The sequence below is a fragment of the Dipteris shenzhenensis genome, chromosome 3 (genome assembly GCF_047967505.1).
Source record: "Dipteris shenzhenensis isolate YYH24624 ecotype China chromosome 3, Dip_SZ_1.0, whole genome shotgun sequence".
NCBI lineage: Eukaryota > Viridiplantae > Streptophyta > Polypodiopsida > Gleicheniales > Dipteridaceae > Dipteris > Dipteris shenzhenensis.
The window spans coordinates 5,988,336-6,008,269 of record NC_141598.1 but is presented as its reverse complement, the minus strand read 5'-3'; the positions used below and the strand labels follow the sequence as shown (position 1 = coordinate 6,008,269).

Sequence of the window (19,934 nt, the reverse complement as noted above, 5' to 3'; positions counted from 1 at the left end):
TTAACCATGGCCCACAATATCGAGGTGATAACTTAGCACACTTTCCTATAGTCAAAGACTTAGAGTGCAAAGGAACTCTGAGAAAAACTTTTTCTCCCTTCTTAAATTCTCTAGCGGATCGGTTTTTATCCGGTTACGCCTTAGCTCTATCCATAGCTTGGCGGATGTTAGTTCTCGCAAGTGCTAGCATCTCCCGCATCTGAACCACAAAGTTCGTGGCACTAGGCACTTTCTGAGGTATTCCAACTATAGTTGGATTCGCTGGCCTATAACCATAGTTCAGCTCAAACGGACTGAACCCTGTAGCGGATGTAGGCAAATTCTAACAATGGCAACCACTTGTCCCATATATGTTGCCTCAATGACACATATGCTCTAAGCATATCCTCTAAAATTTGGTTGATTCTTTCCGTCTGACCATCCGTTTGTGGATGATGATCCCCACTGCCCATTCCCAACTCAGTCCTTAGTGTCTCAAACACCGCACTCCAAAAATGACCGGTAAATTTGACATCTCTGTCTGACACTATGGATTTGGGTAATCCATGCAAACGAAATATATGTCTAATAAACAAATCCGCCACTTGTGGGGCACTAACAGACTCTCTAGTTGGAATGAAGTGAGCCATCTTGGTAAGACGATCAACCACCACAAGTATAGAATCATATCCACCTTATGTCGTAGGCAGACCTACAATAAAGTCCATGGAAATGCTCTCCCACTTACCTAGTGGTATCTCCAAGGGCTGTAAAAGTCTAGGTGGCTTCACCCGCTTTGCCTTACTTACCTGACACGAAAAACAATGCGTCACATATTCATGAATATGCTTTTTCATATTTGGCCAAAAGAAATCTCACTTCACGAGATCATATGTCTTCTCGACTCCTGGATGTCCCGCACATGGGCTATCATGGCATTGTTGAATGACTCTCTGCCTGAGATCATTCTGATTAGGTACTACTACCTTGCCATTTCTTTTCAGCATACCATCCCTTATGGCATATCTTGCATAAGTTTGGCCTTTTCTGGATGCCAGGTCATCCTTTTCCCCGGGTTTTAATACATGAGCCTTAGGCCAAAGGCTCTGGATGAACTCATCCACCTTTTGAGTTTCTCTAATCTCGGTTATTAGAGCACTCTCTAACACCGTGAAACTCATGTTATGCATAATGCATGACAACGCATCAGCAACTTTATTATCCTTCCCTCTTCGGTACCGAATCGTCAAATTAAACTCCTGCATGAGTTCTGCCCACCTAGCCTGGCGGCCTCTCAAGTCAGGTTGTTTACAAAAATGTTTCAGAGTATCATGATCAACATCCACATAAAACTCTGATCCATACAAATAATGTCTCCATGTTTTCAAAGCATGGACAACAGCATACAACTCTAATTCATGAGTTGGCCAATTACGTTGAGAGGGAGAAAGCTTCTTGCTTTCAAAGGCTACTGGCCTTCCCTCTTGGAGGAGAACTGCCCCTACCACAATGCCACTTGCATCAGTTTCAAGGAAAAACGGTTTCTGGGGATCAACTATTTTTAACACCAGTCCTAAGACCACAACTTGTTTTATGGTGTTAAAACTTTCCTGTTGATTTCGTCCCCATATAAAAGGTACTTTATCTGAGGTCAGATCAGTCAATGGTGATACTATTTCAGAATATCCTTTGATATGCCTTCGATAAAATTGGACAAATCCCAAGAATGAACGCAAAGCCGTCAAACTCTGAGGGATTGGCCAAGTCAATATCGCAGCCACTTTTTTTGGATCCATTTCTACCCCCTCAGGAGTAATTATGAATTCTAAATATTCAAGTCTTACCATACACAGTATAGTTTTCTTTTTATTTACATAAAGACTGGCTTTCCTCAAAGTACTAAACACTATTCTTAAGTGTTCGTGATGCTCAGTAATACTTTTACTGAATACCAAAATATCGTCAATAAAGTGTACTACAAAGTTTCCGATATACGGACGTAGTAAAACGTTCATAAGCATGATGAATGTAGCTGGAGCATTGGTAAGTCCAAAGGGCATTACCAAAAACTCATAATGTCCAAACCTGCTTCTAAAAGCGATTTTATGCACATCCTTGGCTCTAATACGGATCTGATGGTAGCCACACTTAAGATCTATCTTACTGAAAATTACGGCCCCATGTAATGCATCTTGCAGATCATAGATCCGAGCCATCGGATACCTGTGCTTAATATTGATATTATTCAATGCTCTGTAATCTATACAGAGACGAAAAGTATCATCTTTCTTCTTCTTTAATATCACTGGCAAAGCAAAAGGTGAGAAACTTGATTGAATCTATCCCAACTTGAGGTATTCTTACGGTTGTCTTCGCACCTCCGCCTCTTCAGTAAAACTCAACCTATAGGGAGGTCTATTTACAAGTTCTGCCCCTGGGATTAGTTCAATCTTATGCTGAACATTCCACTCTGGAGGTAACCCATAAGGTAGCTCATCCCTAAAACAATCAGAGAACTCCTCTGTTATTTGATCAGCCAGCTTGGCCATCTCTCCATTTTGGGCAACATCAGTGCTAGCCGAAAAATCATCAATCAGCTCTACCGATGCTGTGCAAAGAAACAAAAACTCTTCTTGAGCTTTTTGAATTTCCATCACGAAAACCAACGGTCCTTGAGGTATATCCCTTTCACCTCGTAAGACATACAGCACATCATTCATCTTGAATTGATAAATGTGCTTTTTCTAATCTATGGCCGGATTCTTCCTAGAATGCTAAGCCTTACCCAAGGCTATGTCTGCATGAGCAAGCTTAGTCATTTCAAAATCAAGCTTCTCAGCATAGTCCTGAATTTGAAGCTCCAACTGGGTAACCCTTTGGTCCCATACTTCAGTTGAACTTCCGTTTGCCATCCTGACTGTATATGCATAGTCAGACGGGCTAGTCTTTAGTTTCAGCCTCTTTACGAGCTTGGAGTTAATTACATTGTGCGTTGACGCTGAGTCAAACAACACAATGACCTGATGATTAGCTACTTGCCCTTTTATCTTAATTAACTCCGTATCATTAAAGGCTGTATACCCCGTTGCTGCGGGCTTTGACACGATATTATCAGGTACACTAGTTACTAACTTAGCAACAGACACACATAACAAAAAAGGTACTGACCTTTGAGAAGATCCCGCTAGCTGAATCTGCATCTGTTCTGCTCTGGGACTTCCCTCCATTTCCACGTCGCATTCTGAGACCATCATCTCAGCCATCTGACGATCTTTGTTCCGTGGACAATCTTTCCACTGATGAGGCTGAAGGAAAACCAAAACACAAGCCTTCTCTCCTCGCTTTTTCCCTTTGCTCTGGGTTCAAAGAGGACTTCGACCAAGCCCGGGCTGCCATTGGTGTTACTTTTCTTTTCATTCCAATGGTGGTACTTGATTTAGGAGTCTCAACTGGTTTCGCCTACTTGCCTTGACCACTAGGCTGTGAGGCACCCCCTTTGCTAATCCACTTCTTCTTAAACCCAGTTTTCTTTGGGTACCCATATTGAATCCCAACCTGCACAAACCCACTTGGTCTGTTAGCGTGTTCGCATACTTAGCCCGAACTTCCATCTTTATCCGATCATTCAATCCAAAGATAAAATCTTTTACTTGGATTGACTGAGATAGGGGTTCATCAACCTTCATTACACTTTCTCTAAACTTATCAGTGTATTCTGCCACTGATAAATTTCTTTGATGAAGGTTTTGATACTGATCCCAAGCTCGGGATGCTTCGTTAGGAGGTAGGAAGTGTTTTCTAAATTCCTTTTTAAACCCCTCCCAGGTAGTGGATGATACTCCATCTTTCTGCTATTTTATCCACCACCTATCGGCTGCCTCATTAAACATATGGGTGGCCTCGCGGATTTTCTTCATATCATTCCTGATTTCACAAATGGCAAATGCCTCGTCCCATTTTGTGTAACTAGGTGTCAATGATATCGGAACTACGGTCAGACATCCGACCAGAATACTTTTCTGGCCTATAATTGGCAATATTAGGCACCTTAGTCCTCCTAGGCTCGACCGTACAAACACTGGACTCCAGTTCCATCAGAGATTTACCTTTCTCCTCACGAGATGGTCTGGCAGACATACTATGTACCATTTTCCTGAGCTCAGACTGCCCTACATTTGTTTGTAACTGCTGCGCTAAAATCTGTTGCAAGGCATCCTCTAACATTGCAATTCTTCCGGACAATGTATGACCTGCTGGGCTCGACACCTGTAGGGTCGGCCGGACTCCCGACTCTACGGGATCCATCCTGGAAGCTTCTTCTTCTACTTCCATTTAGGTCAATGGGGTTTTGTGTGGTTTTTTTTTATTTTTAAAATACCGCTTGAAACTATAATTACAAATCGAAAGTCCAACTTCCAACTTTACAGCTGACAAAGCATATATCACACTGTAACCAAACCCGCTTTTCCCTATACTAGGGAAACTCCTACAATCTAAGTTGACTCAAACCCTTAAATCCAAAAGCATAATTTCGCTCCCAATCCAGCTCACATAGCTCGAAGCTTTAGAAATTTAACCAAAAAATAAAACAGAGGGAAAAAGGAAATCGAAAGCCCCGTGGTATCTCCACGAGATCAACACACGCCAAACTGCTCTCATGGATGGTGCGTCATGTGCTAACAGCAACCGTACATAGCTCTCTACAACGATTAACTCTGCCAAGGCTGTTAAATTTGTTTGTTTTTTTTTTTCAGAACTCATGTCTCTTCAACATAGTCAGCTCAACAATCAATAAGCCATGACCAGAGCGTGCGCCACCCTGATGTTCAACGTCCACCAACTGATGAACTACCCGATGGCCTGAACCAGATGGCGCAAACAATCTACAACCTTAGTCTTTTCTCTGATCCCGTAAAACAAGATCCCAGCTCCTCGAATGGCTTCACGGTCATAGTTCGTTAAAGTTAACGAAGAACCTTAGCAACAGACCGACGCGTTTCTACACCTTCACAGATCGATTGGCTCTGCAAGCTGAATACAAGAGCCCACCCACGTATCGCTTCCTTGAACAACAGACTCATAGCAATTCCCTTACACGCGCAGCTCGTATGCCTTCTGAGATACCAAGATATGAACCTGCGGTTTAGCTGTATTGTCATTCGTCACCAGCTTACGTGAACCGTACCCTCCTGTGACAACTAGTGCCGTGACCAGCACTACAATGACATGCGTGAACCCACAGTTGCGCCATCACTTGCGGCAACTAATCCCATGACCACCCAATAGCCCTCATCGTGCGCTGTTCATCCACGCTACCCAAACTTACGAACCCCCAAATTACTATCTACGTAGAGTTTGGGCTTCGTACTGCCCGTCGTCAAACGCCCAATTTATTTTGCGCTCTGATACCAAATGATACATCCCAATCTGATTTCTTTTAGCTTTTCGTTGAATCACGGGCACAGGCACTTGGTTTATCCTCCCAGCCAACCTCGTTGGTTGCAAGCTTCTCTGCTAAAAATCCACAAGGATGTGTTTTCGTAAAAGCTTTTTGCTTGTTTAATCCCAACGAGCCCCAAAACTCCCTAGATGAATCTAGTATGCCACATGTCTTAAATTTAGGGTCCTTCCTTAATGCATTATTTACCCCTCTTGGGATATCTTTGAAACATTTGCCCCTAGGCACATTTCATGCATTTAGGTCCCTTAGCCTTAGATCCACCTAGTCTAGTGCCATGTCACCCACACCAAGGACCTTGACCTTTATTCCTTTTTTATCTTTTACATGAAGCCCAAACAAATATAATACAAACATTGATCCTTTAAAGGAAAATGTCGACTGACCCTTCCGAGGTCATGTTACCTCGACTTGAGCGTAACATCTACGGGATGCGATCCTGAATCAGGAGATGTCCCCTCCGAGCCACGAGCTGAGCTACTGGCACGAACCCGCAGCCAGATCCTAACCAGCATGGTGTCCCATACCACCATGCGGCGCCGTGAAGCTTGGAATCTGCTACTGGGCCTTGGGCTATGCTATGATGCAAGCGTGCGTCTGCAACTCAATCCAGGATCAGACCTAGCGCCTGGGAACAAGACTTGCTCCCATCAGCTATCTGAGAACTAAATCCCTGAGCCCCTTACATAGACTCGGGCCCCAAGCGTCAAAAATAGCGAAGACCTCTAACTGGTTCGTACCCTTGCCACTCAACCCGAGAATCAAGCCTGCCTAGCCCTAAGCCTCCCCAGGCTACTTGAGCTAGTCTTTTGTACCCAATACACGTCAGATACCAATCCGTGCACATGACCGAGAGAGAGAGGGGGATGATATGGTATGGCTGTATTAAAATCTGCTGTGAGACCGTTCAGGATCGATGGGACTGGCGATCACTATGTGCTAGTCGCAGTACCTTGTTACGATGTTTCAAGACCTCCTTCAAGTAGCTCCCTAACTTTTTGGCTGGTTGATCTAGGAGATTCTTCCAACTGTCTCTGCTGCATTCATACCCTTCTCTGATGTGAGCATAGGCTCTACATCTGAGGAGTACATGCTGCTCATCTTCTACCTCCCTCGTTGGGCAGATTTTGTAGGTCCGTTTCTCTCTGGGGATCTTGGATCGAGAGAGAGAGAGAGAGAGAGAGAGAGAGATATGATATGACTGTATTAAAGTCTGCGGGAGACCCTTCAGGATCTATGGGACTGGAAAATACTATTAACTAATAGTTATCCCTTACATATAGTGAGAGAAAACATTACAAACTTGTCACGTATTCAGTACTTGTTGGGCTAGCTTGTGTGCTAGACCTGAAATCTTATTGCGATGTTCTAAAATCTCTTTCAAGTAGCTTCCTAGCTATTTGGCTGGCTGCTCCAGGAGATTTTTTAGATCTCTGCTGTCCCCATAGCCTTCTTTGATGTGTGTGTAGGCTCTACACCTCAAAAGTACATGCTGTTCATTTTCTACCTCCCCTGTGGGGCACATTGTGCAGGTTGTTTCCTGTCTGGGAAGAAACCGTGGCATTGCCAATCTACCCGTCTCTACCTCGAGATCATTTGAACTAGTTCTGATTTTCTAATAAAACTGCATTTTTGTACCCGGGTTTTGCCAGAGTTTCTGTAGCATTTTTTCCGTCACAATCTCCCTTATTTCACATGCATCTTTTGGTATATCAGCGGCTGCTATACCCTATGATTGCATCCACTTCATTCCCTCTCTGTGCCAGCCCATGGTTTATGTAGCTTCCACCGCCTTGTGTGGTATCCTATTGGTATCCATCTTCTCAACTTTGTTGAGGTAGGCCATGAATTGACATAGCGCTTCCCCCTCTAGAGGTATCAATCCGGTTTCAGCCGGTAGGATGGGGTAGGGTGTTTGTGCCTTAACCCGTAGCTCTCTATCAAAAAGCGTTTATGTATAATTTCTTTTCTGTCCCACTGTCCTGGACAGCCCGGGTGCGTAGGCAGGGCATCCGTAGAGGATTACTGTCTACACAAGCATGGTGTATAGATTTCACGGGGACGTGAATTTCATGTGCAACTAAACTTGTGGGCATTTTGGCGGCGAGGGACTGGCCTAGAGGAAGCGCCAACTTCCTAGAAGTCTCTAGTCTAGTTCGAAGTGCACCCATTAGGCCCAAATGCTAGGTCAAGGCAAGGCTAAGAGGGGTCTAAATGTTGGGCCTAAGGAAAATTAATGTTTTATGGTAAAAGAGGTTTAGAGCTTTAATGTGGGGGCAATCTAGCTCCTGAATATTGTTTCCGTATGTGCTTGGCTTTGCTAGATCTATTTCTAAGTGGCTGCAATAAGTCTTGAAGTGGCTATAATTGATGACTAATGGCTGTAATTGAAATGTATGCAAGTTAGTTATGGTTTACTGTCCTTTAGGAAACTGAAGGCCGGTTTCAATAGAAACTCTCTCATTTCCCAATTCCACAGATGCACCTTCCTGCAGTTATTTTGGAAGCTATATAGAGCTTTCAGACCTCCCAAAATCCTTCTTTCCACGCATGCATTCCATTTGTAGTTGTCCGTGAAATCCAATCTTTAAAGTATTTATATGAGTTAACTGTTTCCAAGGGCTCTCCTCCAAATGTGACATCCACTTGTTTGTTGCATGTCCCGATGGCCATTACCTTTGTTTTGTATGTATTGACTTGCATCCCCGAGTGTTTGCAGAATTCATCCAGAGCATCCAAATGTGCTTGCCATGTCTCCTTATTCTTTGCGAAGAAAACTGCATAGATAAGCATTAATAAAGCATACCCCACAATCAGAACCCCTTCCTTGGTGTGCATTCTCATCCACTCTTTCAACTTATCAATGAAAATACCAAAGAGTGTTGGTGAGAGGGGGCAGCCTTGTGTAACCCCTATGTCACTCCTTATTACAGCTTTTCCCTTGGATCATTACCCATCCAAAATTGGCTGTGCTAACTCAGCTAGTAACTTCTCATAGAGTCGGTATGTGGCTTCTCTGAGTTCTTGAGGAACTTTGAGCTTTTCCAGTGTTTCACATAACCTCTTACGTGGCACTGTGTCGACGGCTTTCTTGAAGTCTATGAAACAGCAGTAGACAGCCTCTTTCTTTCCTTTAACTCCTTTAGATGCAGCTGTTATGGCAACTAGATGATCAATCGTTGAGTGCTTCGGGCGAAACCCTGCCAGGGATGATGCTCTCACTCCTTGTTCCTCTGCCCATTTGCTGGTTTTCTGTTTAAGGATAGTTCCATATAACTTTGCCATTAGGCTGCTTACCATGATTGTCTGATAATTCTTGCCATCTTGCTATCTCCCCCCTTATGGATCAGTATAATTCGGCTTATTTGCCAATCTAAAGGAAACTGTTCCTCTAGAGCCATATTCATAAGCCTGGTAAGCATTTTCTTTGTTTTCTCACCTCCTCATGTTAACATCTCTACTACTAGCGCTTGTGTGTTTGGAGCCTTCCCATTAGCTAGCTTTTTCAGGCTGTTTTCCATGTCTTCCTCTATTATGTGTGTGTGTGTGTGTGTGAGAGAGAGAGAGAGAGAGAGAGAGAGAGAGAGAATATTTATGTTGGCAAGAGGCCTCACAAGCCTATAACCAGAGAGTTTGTGGAGCTCATAAAGCAGCTCATCCCCAAATTATTATAGCATAACTAAGTTCTAGTACTATCATGTAGTGGCCACAATTACATCAGTTTAAGACTGAGAGTTTTGGGTTTAGATTTGAAGATTCAAATCAGTGCTTTGCCCATCCTGATAAACAGCCCATTTACCTCCTTTATGCACTTCCTTCACTTAACCGAGCTCGGTATGTCTTTGTTTAAGGTGAGTCGGAGTGAGCTCTTCAGATACCCAAATTTTTGTACCCTTCAGCTTGCGTGTCTGTCTGATAATATTAACTCTTGCTGTCCTCTCATTGAATTAAACCTGTGCTTGTGTTACCTTTGATAATACCTCTTATGGCGTTTTCTCTTATTCAATCTGTGGTATTTGTTTCTTAAGGCATGTGATCTTTTCTTCTTTGAATCCTGAAGCCCCCCGATGCGCAAATCATCTTGTCGTGTACTCTCTTTTCCTGCTCTTTGACTTAAATGTAAGGTCAAAGTTTGTTAACTTTATCGCTAATGTTTTCAGCAATATGATATGATATAATTTTATTGAAGTCACACACAGGATCTGTGGGACTAGAAACCACTATCAAATGAAATAGTAGTTCTTTTACATCTGGACTTCCCATTGTGAAAGTCGGATAATTATCTATGTTGTTCATATGTGTGTAATTAGTCTGTATGCCATATCCAGAATTTAGCTGTGGTGTCCTAGAACTTCCTTCAAATATGAGCCCAATTGCCTGGTTGGTTGACTTAGAAGTGCTTTTAGGGTGTTGCATCACTGCTGTACTTTTCCCTATATGCATGTGTGCTGTGCGCTCTTCATTTTCTATCTCCTTTGTCAGACAGATTTTGCAGATCCTCTCTTGATTAAGTGCAGAGAATATCCAAGAGGATGAAGAAAAATCAAAGAACTAGTCATGCAGAAAATGTTGGATCATTATGGCAAGAACCGGGAAAGAAATAGAAATTTGTAGGCAAGCAATCAACTCAATAGAGAAGCACGAAAGGCAAGAATGCTAGGGCAAGATACATCGGTATTCAAGAGGCACATGATCTGCAAGATAAGAATTAGCTCTCACAACCTCAAACGAACAAGACCAAGGATTACAAATCCATCTTAGCCAGTTTGCTAAGGTATCTCATGTATTAGCATAATGCTTCCCCTTCCAGAGTATCATTCTCGTCTTTGCAGCATGATCGGGTAGGGGGTTGCACTTTGATCCCCAACTCTCCTATAACTCTATTGTGTATTTTTCTATTCTTTTCCAATATGCTATGGAGAGTGCAGGTACCCAGGCTTGGCAGCCATAGAGAACCACCGCTTGTAGAAGATTCTGTTCAAAAACTTTCTCATTTGCTAGTTCCATAGAGGTGATTTCTTGCATTTGTTTTTTACATTGATAAGGCTTTAAGACATCTTGTTACTCTGCATTTGTTCCACTTGTAGTTCTAAAACTGTTGTGACAACTTCTATAATCTGCCCTTCAAAATTTTGTAAAGGATGCTTTCTTGTTTCGTGTTCCGATTACCATGACCTTTGCCTTCGCAATGTTGACTTGCATCTGCAGTTAGGTTTTATTTAATGAATCTAAGTGTTCTACAGGTCCTTTTGTCTTTTGCAAAGAGAACTATGTCATTTGCGTGTACGAGGAGTAAGGAGTAAGCCTTAGCATATTGAGCAATGTGTTGTTGCTCTCCATTATGTGCCCTCATACGTTCTTCAATGAATAGACCGACGAGGGTTTGCAAGAGGAAGGATGTCACTGCTGATGATTATTTTCTCATTTGAATTTGATACATCCACTAGTGGCTTTGCTAGTGCAGCTAGTATCTTTTCGTATAGTTTGAGTGTGGCTCTCAGTTCTTGAGGTATTTTTGACTTTTATAACCTTCCTGTAACTTTTTACAGGATACTATGTCAATGCTTTCTTGAAATCAAGCAACGTATGGCTTTCTCTGCTGCAGCTCTTATTGTGACTTGGTGGTCCACCATTGAGTGTTTTGGCCTAAAGCCCTCTTTGGATGGTGCTCCTATTCTCTTTTCTTCTAACCATGTATTAATTTTCTATTCAAGAATGGTGCCGGTGGGGGTGTTGATGTGGGATTCCTGTTTTTCTGCAGCTGTTCTTGTTGCTTCTATCTCAAGGGAAAATCCATTGTGGTCAGACTCAAGAGTCTCTTCATTGAGCTTGTGATGTTTCATGATTTTCCTTGCATGTGGGTTGATGATCGTGTAGTCAATCAGACTTGACCCTTGTGGGGCTTTACATGTGTATCCTTGAAAACTGTGCGCTATTGCATATTTGTAGGCCGAAACATCCACAGAAGGTGAGCTGTTGCTTTCCCATCTTTGTGATTTCTCCTTTCTCTTCTGATGTGCTTTCTCCTTTCTCTTCTGATGTCCTCTTCCATCCTTTCCTTTCTTCACTATACTTGTTCATTTCTTCCATCCACAGTGGGTCTTTTCCTTCCACTGTTTGTTTGGCGTTGATTCTGTTTGTGCATTCAAATCTTCCACTAGTATGTTTGCATGTTCGTTAGAGTACATTGCTATCTCCCAGGTCCACGAAGGGTCATCTCTTGATATGTTATCATTGTTTTTGTAGATGGGGGATTGTGGGTTCACAAGACGCTTTTAGGGAGCTCTGAAGCAGGATTTAGGACAGCTAGCTTTCCTCTGGAAAAAAGGGCAAAATAAAAAAGATAGCCAATCAGACAAACAACCATACAGCCAACACAGCAGCAATACAAGCTGCAACATCATCATGGGACAGCAGCAGGACATGGGTAAAGCAAATCCAGAAGTACAAGTCCTCTCAAAGAGATCAATGTGGAACAACACTAAATACAATCAGAGGAAGAGGATTCAGTAGAACAGGACACTCCATCAAGAAAGGATGGGAAAATACAATTGAAGTAGTAAAAGGAGAGCCACATAAACAATACATACAAATGATATAAGAGTCTAGATCGGACACTAAAACCCTGAGAATACCATATCAATATCTGATGAGCTAGCAAGCAGTGTCCTCGCACAAAAATCAGCATGTTGAACTATCCAAATGATCAAACCCGTTGCGTTCTTGATACTTATGGCTGGCGGTAACTCAAGAAACTGGAATAAACCTAATCAGGCACCTTCATTTCTGGCACACGTGTCACGTAGCAATGAGACACGCATCACTATAAACATGTGGCCAGCAAAAGTCTCTCACGTACTTTTCATAGTGCTTTGAACTCGTCACTGTTCCTCAACTGTCGAATCATGGACTGCCTGTAACAAAGCTGGCTGGAACTGAGACAACAATGTTTGCCTTTGTAGAATTCCATCGTCGTAGAACAACATTCCATTATGTACGTGAGGCTGTTCATCCAATGTAACCAAGTACCAACACTGTTGCAACTTCAGGGGGTTGCTGTACTTGTTCTTCATGTAGGAGAGGGTGGACTCCTCTACAATGGAAACTGCTGACACCATGAGGGCGGAATCCTCTACAATAGAAACTGCAGACCATGTCCTTCTTGCCAAGAGCATGAGCAGCCACTTTCTATGCTTTGTGTGCAAGCCTAACTTTGAAATAGAGATGTACACAAGTGGATGCACTACATGTGCTTGATCCAACATCTTCCCGAGAGAGCAACATTGGGTAGCAACTGCCCCCCATCTTAGTGTGGTTGCCGAGATACTGAATTGAATAGAACCGTGTGTGAAGGCTGATGCCTTCTTCATGTGAGGATGGGGTGGGGAGAGGCTGATTGCTCTCCCTGTGTTGTGGCAAAGGGGTTGGTTTTGCTCGTGTGTGAAGAGCCACTGAATCTGTGGGGCAAACTTATGGCTGCTGTGACCTGACCTCTGCTGACATTAGCCAACTGGATTTTGTAGTGTAGGTGGTTTGGGGAGCCCCGCACCTAGTGCATCCCAGTGGGGCAGGTGGCAGTACGTGGCAATTTTTTCAACATGTATGTGCTGCCATACAAGCAGAGGGGTCAGTTTCTCGCCGATGCAGCTGCCAGCAGTCGGTCAATCGTCGTACATCCGTATAGTGCCCGGTTGATTGCCCCATCTGTCCACTCTCTCCTTTTGTTCATCAACTGCCTTCCATCAATTACTATACGTCCTTATAATGCTGTAGCTGCTCGTCCTTTTGTTTGCTTTCAGAGTCCGTCTCTGCCTTGTAAATATTTACTAAGGAGTCTGCCCTAACTTTGGCTTCCAACTGGCAAGTCCTATGCAAAGTGCTCTAGGTGCAGTAGGCATCCTAGGTGCCATACCTAAGCCCCAAGTTCTGACTATCCTATGTGCCTTAATTGCCTTAGTCTCCTAGTTTTCCTACCCGCCTTAAGTATCTTATTTAACCTATCTTCCTATCTGTCCTAGCTGCCATAAAAATAGAAAAGAAGAACCAGTAACTTCGCAACAGTCTTATAAACATCATGACGGGAATATATAGCATCATTTTGGTCATTGGAAGCTCTTAATAAGATTTTGTTTGTATTTATATTTTTGAAGAGGCCGTTGGGTTTGCCCTCTACCAATTTCTGGATTTAAATGCACACAAGTTCCAGGTGCATGTTCATAGCAGATCTTTTGAACTTCATTTATCATTCTATTCTTTTTCTTTCACACCTCGACTATATTGTCTATATGTCTTCCCATGAGCACTTGAGCTTATTTTCTGCTGGTCACCATGCCTGATGAAGTGATGGGCTCTTGCCATGATTTGGAGTAGTGGGAGAGAGATCATTCATCTACTAAAGTCTTTTTAGCTTGCAGTTTTCATGTTATGATGCTTTTGGTAGGACTTTAGAGCTAGGACTTATTCCGTTAGTCCACAATATATGAGCATTGATAGTAATGCACCAATTGGGATTCACTATGTCTCACCAGGGGAGTGGCACGGGTGGCCAGCCAAATCTTGTTGATGACAATATGTCATATACTTTGTGGTCACATTGTGTTCTACTGGAGAACATTAGAGATGAGATGCCATGTCTTCACTATGTGAGCCTTGAGAGGGGATGGTGCAGGTGGCTTTGGAGGGGGTCCGCCCAAAACTATGCTGCCAAAGATGGTAAAGGACAAGATCATAGTGCATAAGTTTCAAGGGGAGACACGAGCCTCTAATGAGTTGGAGGAAATGGTTCACAAAGCTTGAAACCTAGTTTTATCCCAAGGGGAACAAGACAAGGTCATAGTGCATAAGTTCCAAGGGGACACTCGTACCAGTTCGCAAAGCTAGAAAACTAGTTTGGTTTCTATCCCAAGGAAGATGACAGAATATTGTTCTTTGGGAATGCACTTACAGGATCATGTCCACATGTGGCGATGCTATGTGTAGGATTCCCCTGACCAAACTTGCATTCAGGAATAGTTCAAGACTTTGATGGTACATTTGTATCTCCCCTCATTTATTGCAATGCTTAGCGCAATTCTTACTTTATTTTAGACGGTCGCTATGTAAGAGCACATCCAGCTTTGGAGGGAACTATTTAAGTCCACCTACCACTCATTGTGCCCACGTTTTGATGAACCTTCTAGTAGCCCTTTCATTCCCCTTTCTTTCCCCTCCAATGTCTCCCCTCCCCATTTGTTACATCATTTGGGCTCTCCGAATATTCCTAGAGCTGGATCATGACCAAACTGTGCTCCAAAACTTACTCTATGCTAAGTCGGTCCGAAAATGGACTAAATCCACGTAGATAAGTCACATGGATGCATGTATAAGCCCATGGATGGTCAGGGTGGAAGTTTTTCCCCAGTGCACATGATTTGGGGGATCTAGAAAATTTTCCAACTGATTCTAAAAATAGAGCTTGAGGTTCTGATTTTCCATACTAAGCACTTAGTGATATTGGTACCTCGGTTCAGTGTCTTCCTCTAATCTCCAAGACAGTTCTGAATTGCATTCTTTCTTAGCTCCTGCTCTAGGTATGCATGAATTTATTCTTGCTGAGAGGGCCATGCTTGTAACGTGCAATTGCTTCCTACCATCTGGATTTGGAGTTCGTGCATGTTAGATCTCCATTGTAACTCTAGGAGTAGGGACAAAACAAATTTTCATTTTTTCCACTGGTGATATTAATTCTGAGGAGCCAAAAGGCCTTGTCTCTAATAACTAACCTCCACTACTACCTGGATTATCAATTATAGGTTCTCTCTAAGGCGCAATTATCCATGCAAGGCCAACCTGATTGCAAGAAGACCATTTTGGATCTAGCTGCAGCTTGAAAAGAGGCAACCTGTTCCACCTAAAAAGGGTTTTTTCTTTTTGGTGCTAGGGGGATGCGTATGGATGGATGGAAAAGGTCCGTTAAACCTTTGGGATTGCGCATGCCTTGAGAAAGGGGTTCAGTATGTTGCACTCCCTCAACATTGTTTGGTGGGGAACTCTCAAACTTGGGTCTTGTCACATATGCCCAAATTTGAGCTTATTAATGAGTCCTATATATTGGCAACTGGATAGCATGCATCTACCTCTGCTGACTGTCTAGGCCATGCTGGTTACATTTGGGGGGTGCTACATATAGGTAGTCTTAGCCTTCACGAATTGTGGTTCAAGGTAGTTTGCAGTGATCTTGAGCATCGCGTGGATTGCCAGCAGGCTAGTGGGCGTCTGTTCCTCTCTATGGAAATGCCTAGAATGTGTTGTGCAACGTGATGATAATGTTTAGTTGAATGTCTAGCTAAATTTTTTTGGCATTATGTGCTTAGCATCGATCTGGTTTATGGTGAGGGAGAAATCATCATGGCATTGCATAGGGGCAAACCAAACAAGATGAATGGCCAGGTTGTGCATTATGATCATCAGTGTGAATCATATTGAGCTCAATCCTGTAGGCCTAGAATGGAACTGCACTCTTTTGGTAGATGGAGTTCTTTATGAGAGCTAGATAGAGTTAAGCTGCCTCTTGATGCTGCAGCAGGATTAAACAATCATTGTGGTGCAAGGCTTCAGTATATTCGACAGACTCGAATGCTATGTAAGCCTGAAAAAAATTTGCTGGGATAGAATGGGACTTTGTTAGCCCTGTCCTACCCCTCTATAAATCAACATAAAAGAGTGTCAAATGTGTATAAGAACCTTTGAATGGGCATGGATATGTATATTGCAAGATATATCACAAGAATTTCATCGAAGGGGCATGAACATATAATGCTAGATGCATTGCAAAAATTCCCTCAAGGGGTCATGAAGGTATATGGGTACAAGGTCAATTACAAGAAACCACAAAAAGGATATACAAACTAGCTACAATCTGAGAACTGGCTCTGCAGAGAAGTATGTGTAGCCCTCATTGATCTCCTCAATCTGCATCGCCCTCGGAGGAATCTATCTTGTTCTCACCTCCGCCTCCACCGACTCGTGATCCCTGCCCTCTCTAGAGGTACTAGCTAGGGTAGCCTACATGCAATACAGATGTTAAAGTTTATTAAGTACTTAAATTAAAGTTGGCTACAGAAGTAGTAAGAGGGGCTAGAAATTTACCTCTGTCACTGCTGCGGACAATCGAGATATGCTCCCTTTTACTTAATCTAGTCAATGAGAGCCCGAGTATTATGCTTGTAAGAAATTTTATTCTCATTCTTGGTTGGCATACGACCAACAGTACGAGTCTGCAATAACAAGAGCTGTCCATGAGAAAAGAGGGGCAAGAATAGCTATGAAAAATAGCATATATCAAACAAAATGCATTAAATGACAGGATAGTAAGTATTGAAGATATGTACAAAATACGTTGTGAAGCAACCCTTGCCGTCACTCCCAAGGTGAGGTCTGACTTTCTGTTGTCAGACCTGTGCCACCTGTCATTGCTGATATCAATCCTGCGATTGTTATAGCCATTGTACTCTGCTAGTTCTCCTGAACCATGTTTCAGTTTATAAATTTTCCTCAACTCCTGTTTCTGGTATACAGATGCACATGAAACATAGTAGTTCATTTTGAAAACTTGGGCTTATACAGAGGGCTACACTATTCACCCACTTGTGGAATTCTTTCCCATCCACTTGCTCATGTAAAGGTGTTTTCAATGCGCTTTCATTTTTGGTTCTATCTTCAAATTAGTACACAATGATTTGCAAAAAGGGAACCTTTGCAAGGGGAATAGTAGTCATGAAAGTTCTTTAGCCCCATAGGGATTCACTTTTATGAGTTTCTGGAAATGACATCGGGGAAATTTATTAGTTTGACCTTGACTGTTGCCAAGCTACTGTGCCCTTGTTCCTACTCTCATGGCAGGTCATCTCGATCCGATCATGTTTGAGGTGTTATATGTAAGTAATCTGTCTCTTCTTTCAACATATATTCGTGTAAGTGGGTCCACTACAGAGCTATAAATAATGACTCACATTTCTGTGAACATCTCTGCCCTTTCAAATTTCAAGATATTTTCGAAGCTTGTCATACCTAGATGATTCACATGCTTTTGCAATTCGTTTTACAGGTTTCACAGCATGCAATTTTTATCATTTCTAAGATACCACAGATCACAGAAAATTATCAGGTTGGTAGTCCATTAGTTAATTACAGGAAGAACAATGAGAGATTTATACCTTCTTCTGAATGTGGCCTTATCGATTATTTGTTGCCCAGTATGTCATGTCCTATTGAAGCATAATTTGATTTCAGAACAAGAGCACGGGTCAGCTAAGCTTTATTTCAAATTTCTTGAACTTTGGTGGATGTTTTGGTGAGTCGCTTTTCACCTCTGAATATTTAAGTAAAGTCAAGAAAATAGAAAAGAGTAGCTGTATGTGGTCCTTTAATATAAGATGTACATAAATACACAGGCACAAATCTGGACATAGACACAGAAGTAAACGTATTTGATTCCTCTCAAATTCTGAAGGGATTTGAGTAGTTAAGGAAAGCATGATCCTGATTATTAGCATCCATTTTTGGGATTTTTCTCTTTCTAGTTCAGCTTTTACTTTCGAAGGGCTGACACTTACTGGTGGACTTGGAAATTATTTTCTGTGCTGCAGGTCGATTATTTACGAGTGTTCAAGAGAAGGCACCTTTAAGCAGTATCCTATGAAACTAATTAACGTGATATTCCAGACGTGTCATTGATAATTAGAATCTAGGAGAATAATGCATGATCTGAACATCTCCAATGATATAGATAAAAGAATTCTCACTATTGCCATGTCATACACTAAGAACTCTAAACCTGAGAATAATGCGTGACCTAAACGTTTCCAATGATGATAGAAAAAAGAATTTCGTTATATTGCAGTGTCATATAGATAACTGAACTCTGAACTTGAGAGTAATGCATGACATAAACATTGCCTATGATGATAGATAAAAGTGTCATACACCTAACTGAACTCTGAACTCATTGGAACCTTGACTGATGCTTAGTGGTGGTCGGTAGCATTCTTGGTATTCTCACAAATGGTATCGTGGTATATCAGATTCTTTATTATGGTGGCAGAAAAACAAAAAATAGTAGAGAAAATATATAAGGCTTCTTAGCATGTTGCAAGGTCTGCAAATAATTCTGCAGGGTACTTATCCTTCTCAGTACATTATGCTGCAACATTGTTTTATTTAGGATGTTTTTGTCGTCTCCTATTATTGTAAGGATTTTGAAAAACTGAAGTGTAAGCGTTTAACTGATCCCAATCCTCGATTTCAATTGTAGTCAATCATTGGCTGGACATGACTGGAAGCTGTCACGTATTCAATGCCATGAATATTTTGGCGTGGCATCAATTGCCAATTACCGCATTGTGATTAACTGTATTGACTGGAACATGAAATTGAAGAGCTTCATACTTTGTCCTTTTTTATTGTGCTGTAAATTTATTATCCTATGTCAATTTCATGCAACATTGAGTTTTACACTTCCAACCAAAATATGGATGATCCATGGGTTAGTTAACTATCATATGAAATTTCTCAGTAGCCTCATGTATGATGTTCAATCATTGTGGGGACATGAATGATGCTGTTAGGTTAGTATATTCAAGTAAATTTATTATCCTATGTCATTTAAAAGCGTGGCAGTAAATTTTAGATGTTCCAATATTGATACAACGCAAGTAGAACATTTCAATGTTTGTCAATTTTGTGTGAAATTGTTGGGAGTAGTGATGAACTTTATTATTATATTAAAGGTTAATCTTTCAGGGTTTTTCACAATCTTCTTCTCCATTGTATTGTCGGCATCTTTTTTGCAACTTTCTTGCTTTGTATCTTTCCATACTTCAATCTGGATTGTGCTTGGCATTGTAAATCCTTTTGACAAAATTCACATAAATTTCATGTGGGTTTTTTTTTTCGAGAAAAAAGTATATAATATTAAAAGGAAGATTACCGAAAGTAAAAGGAGAGCTTATGAAGCTGAAGACAAATTACAGAGCTGACTTAGAGCCTTAGTAGCGGCTAGCAGGCATTCATCCTTTTACGCAAAAAACATCAAAAGATCCAAGATTTCCTGTTGTAGACGTGAAGGTCTGTGGGAATTTTGCGTAATAAATTTCTTGTTTTCCATATAAATCTCGCCACGTGCCCGCTTTGATTAACTGGCACAACTTAATCTGGGAGTCGTTCATTTGGGCTTTGTATCCAAGAAAGATTGCTGTCCATGTAATTGGAATGTGGATGTGTGTTCGAGATAGCCATTGCTGCAGCATTCGCCAAATACCATGGCATCCCAAAACAGGTGATCATGCGATTCCATCTGAATTCTGTAGAATGGACACAGTGGTGAAATGTCTCGCCATTTCACTAAGTCCTTGGTGGGTAGCTCGCAGGTAAGCATCCTCCATAACATGAAATTAAGCCTATAAGAAGGCGTCAAACTCCAGACTCTGCGAAGATGAATAGCCAAATAATGAGAGTCTAA

At 41.9% G+C, this 19,934-nt stretch overlaps 1 pseudogene across 1 annotated transcript in view; it reads left to right on the top strand.

Annotated features, from left to right (window-relative positions):
* Positions 1-18,849, top strand: part of LOC147903279 (mannose-P-dolichol utilization defect 1 protein homolog 1-like) — a 28,518-nt pseudogene extending 9,669 nt beyond the window's left edge. The window contains exons 4-9 of the transcript XR_015540802.1: positions 17,286-17,352; positions 17,523-17,582; positions 17,708-17,768; positions 18,064-18,105; positions 18,446-18,591; positions 18,729-18,849. The product of XR_015540802.1 is annotated as a mannose-P-dolichol utilization defect 1 protein homolog 1-like (transcript). The remainder of the gene's footprint in view (positions 1-17,285; positions 17,353-17,522; positions 17,583-17,707; positions 17,769-18,063; positions 18,106-18,445; positions 18,592-18,728) is intronic.
* Positions 18,850-19,934: the final 1,085 nt, after the last annotated feature.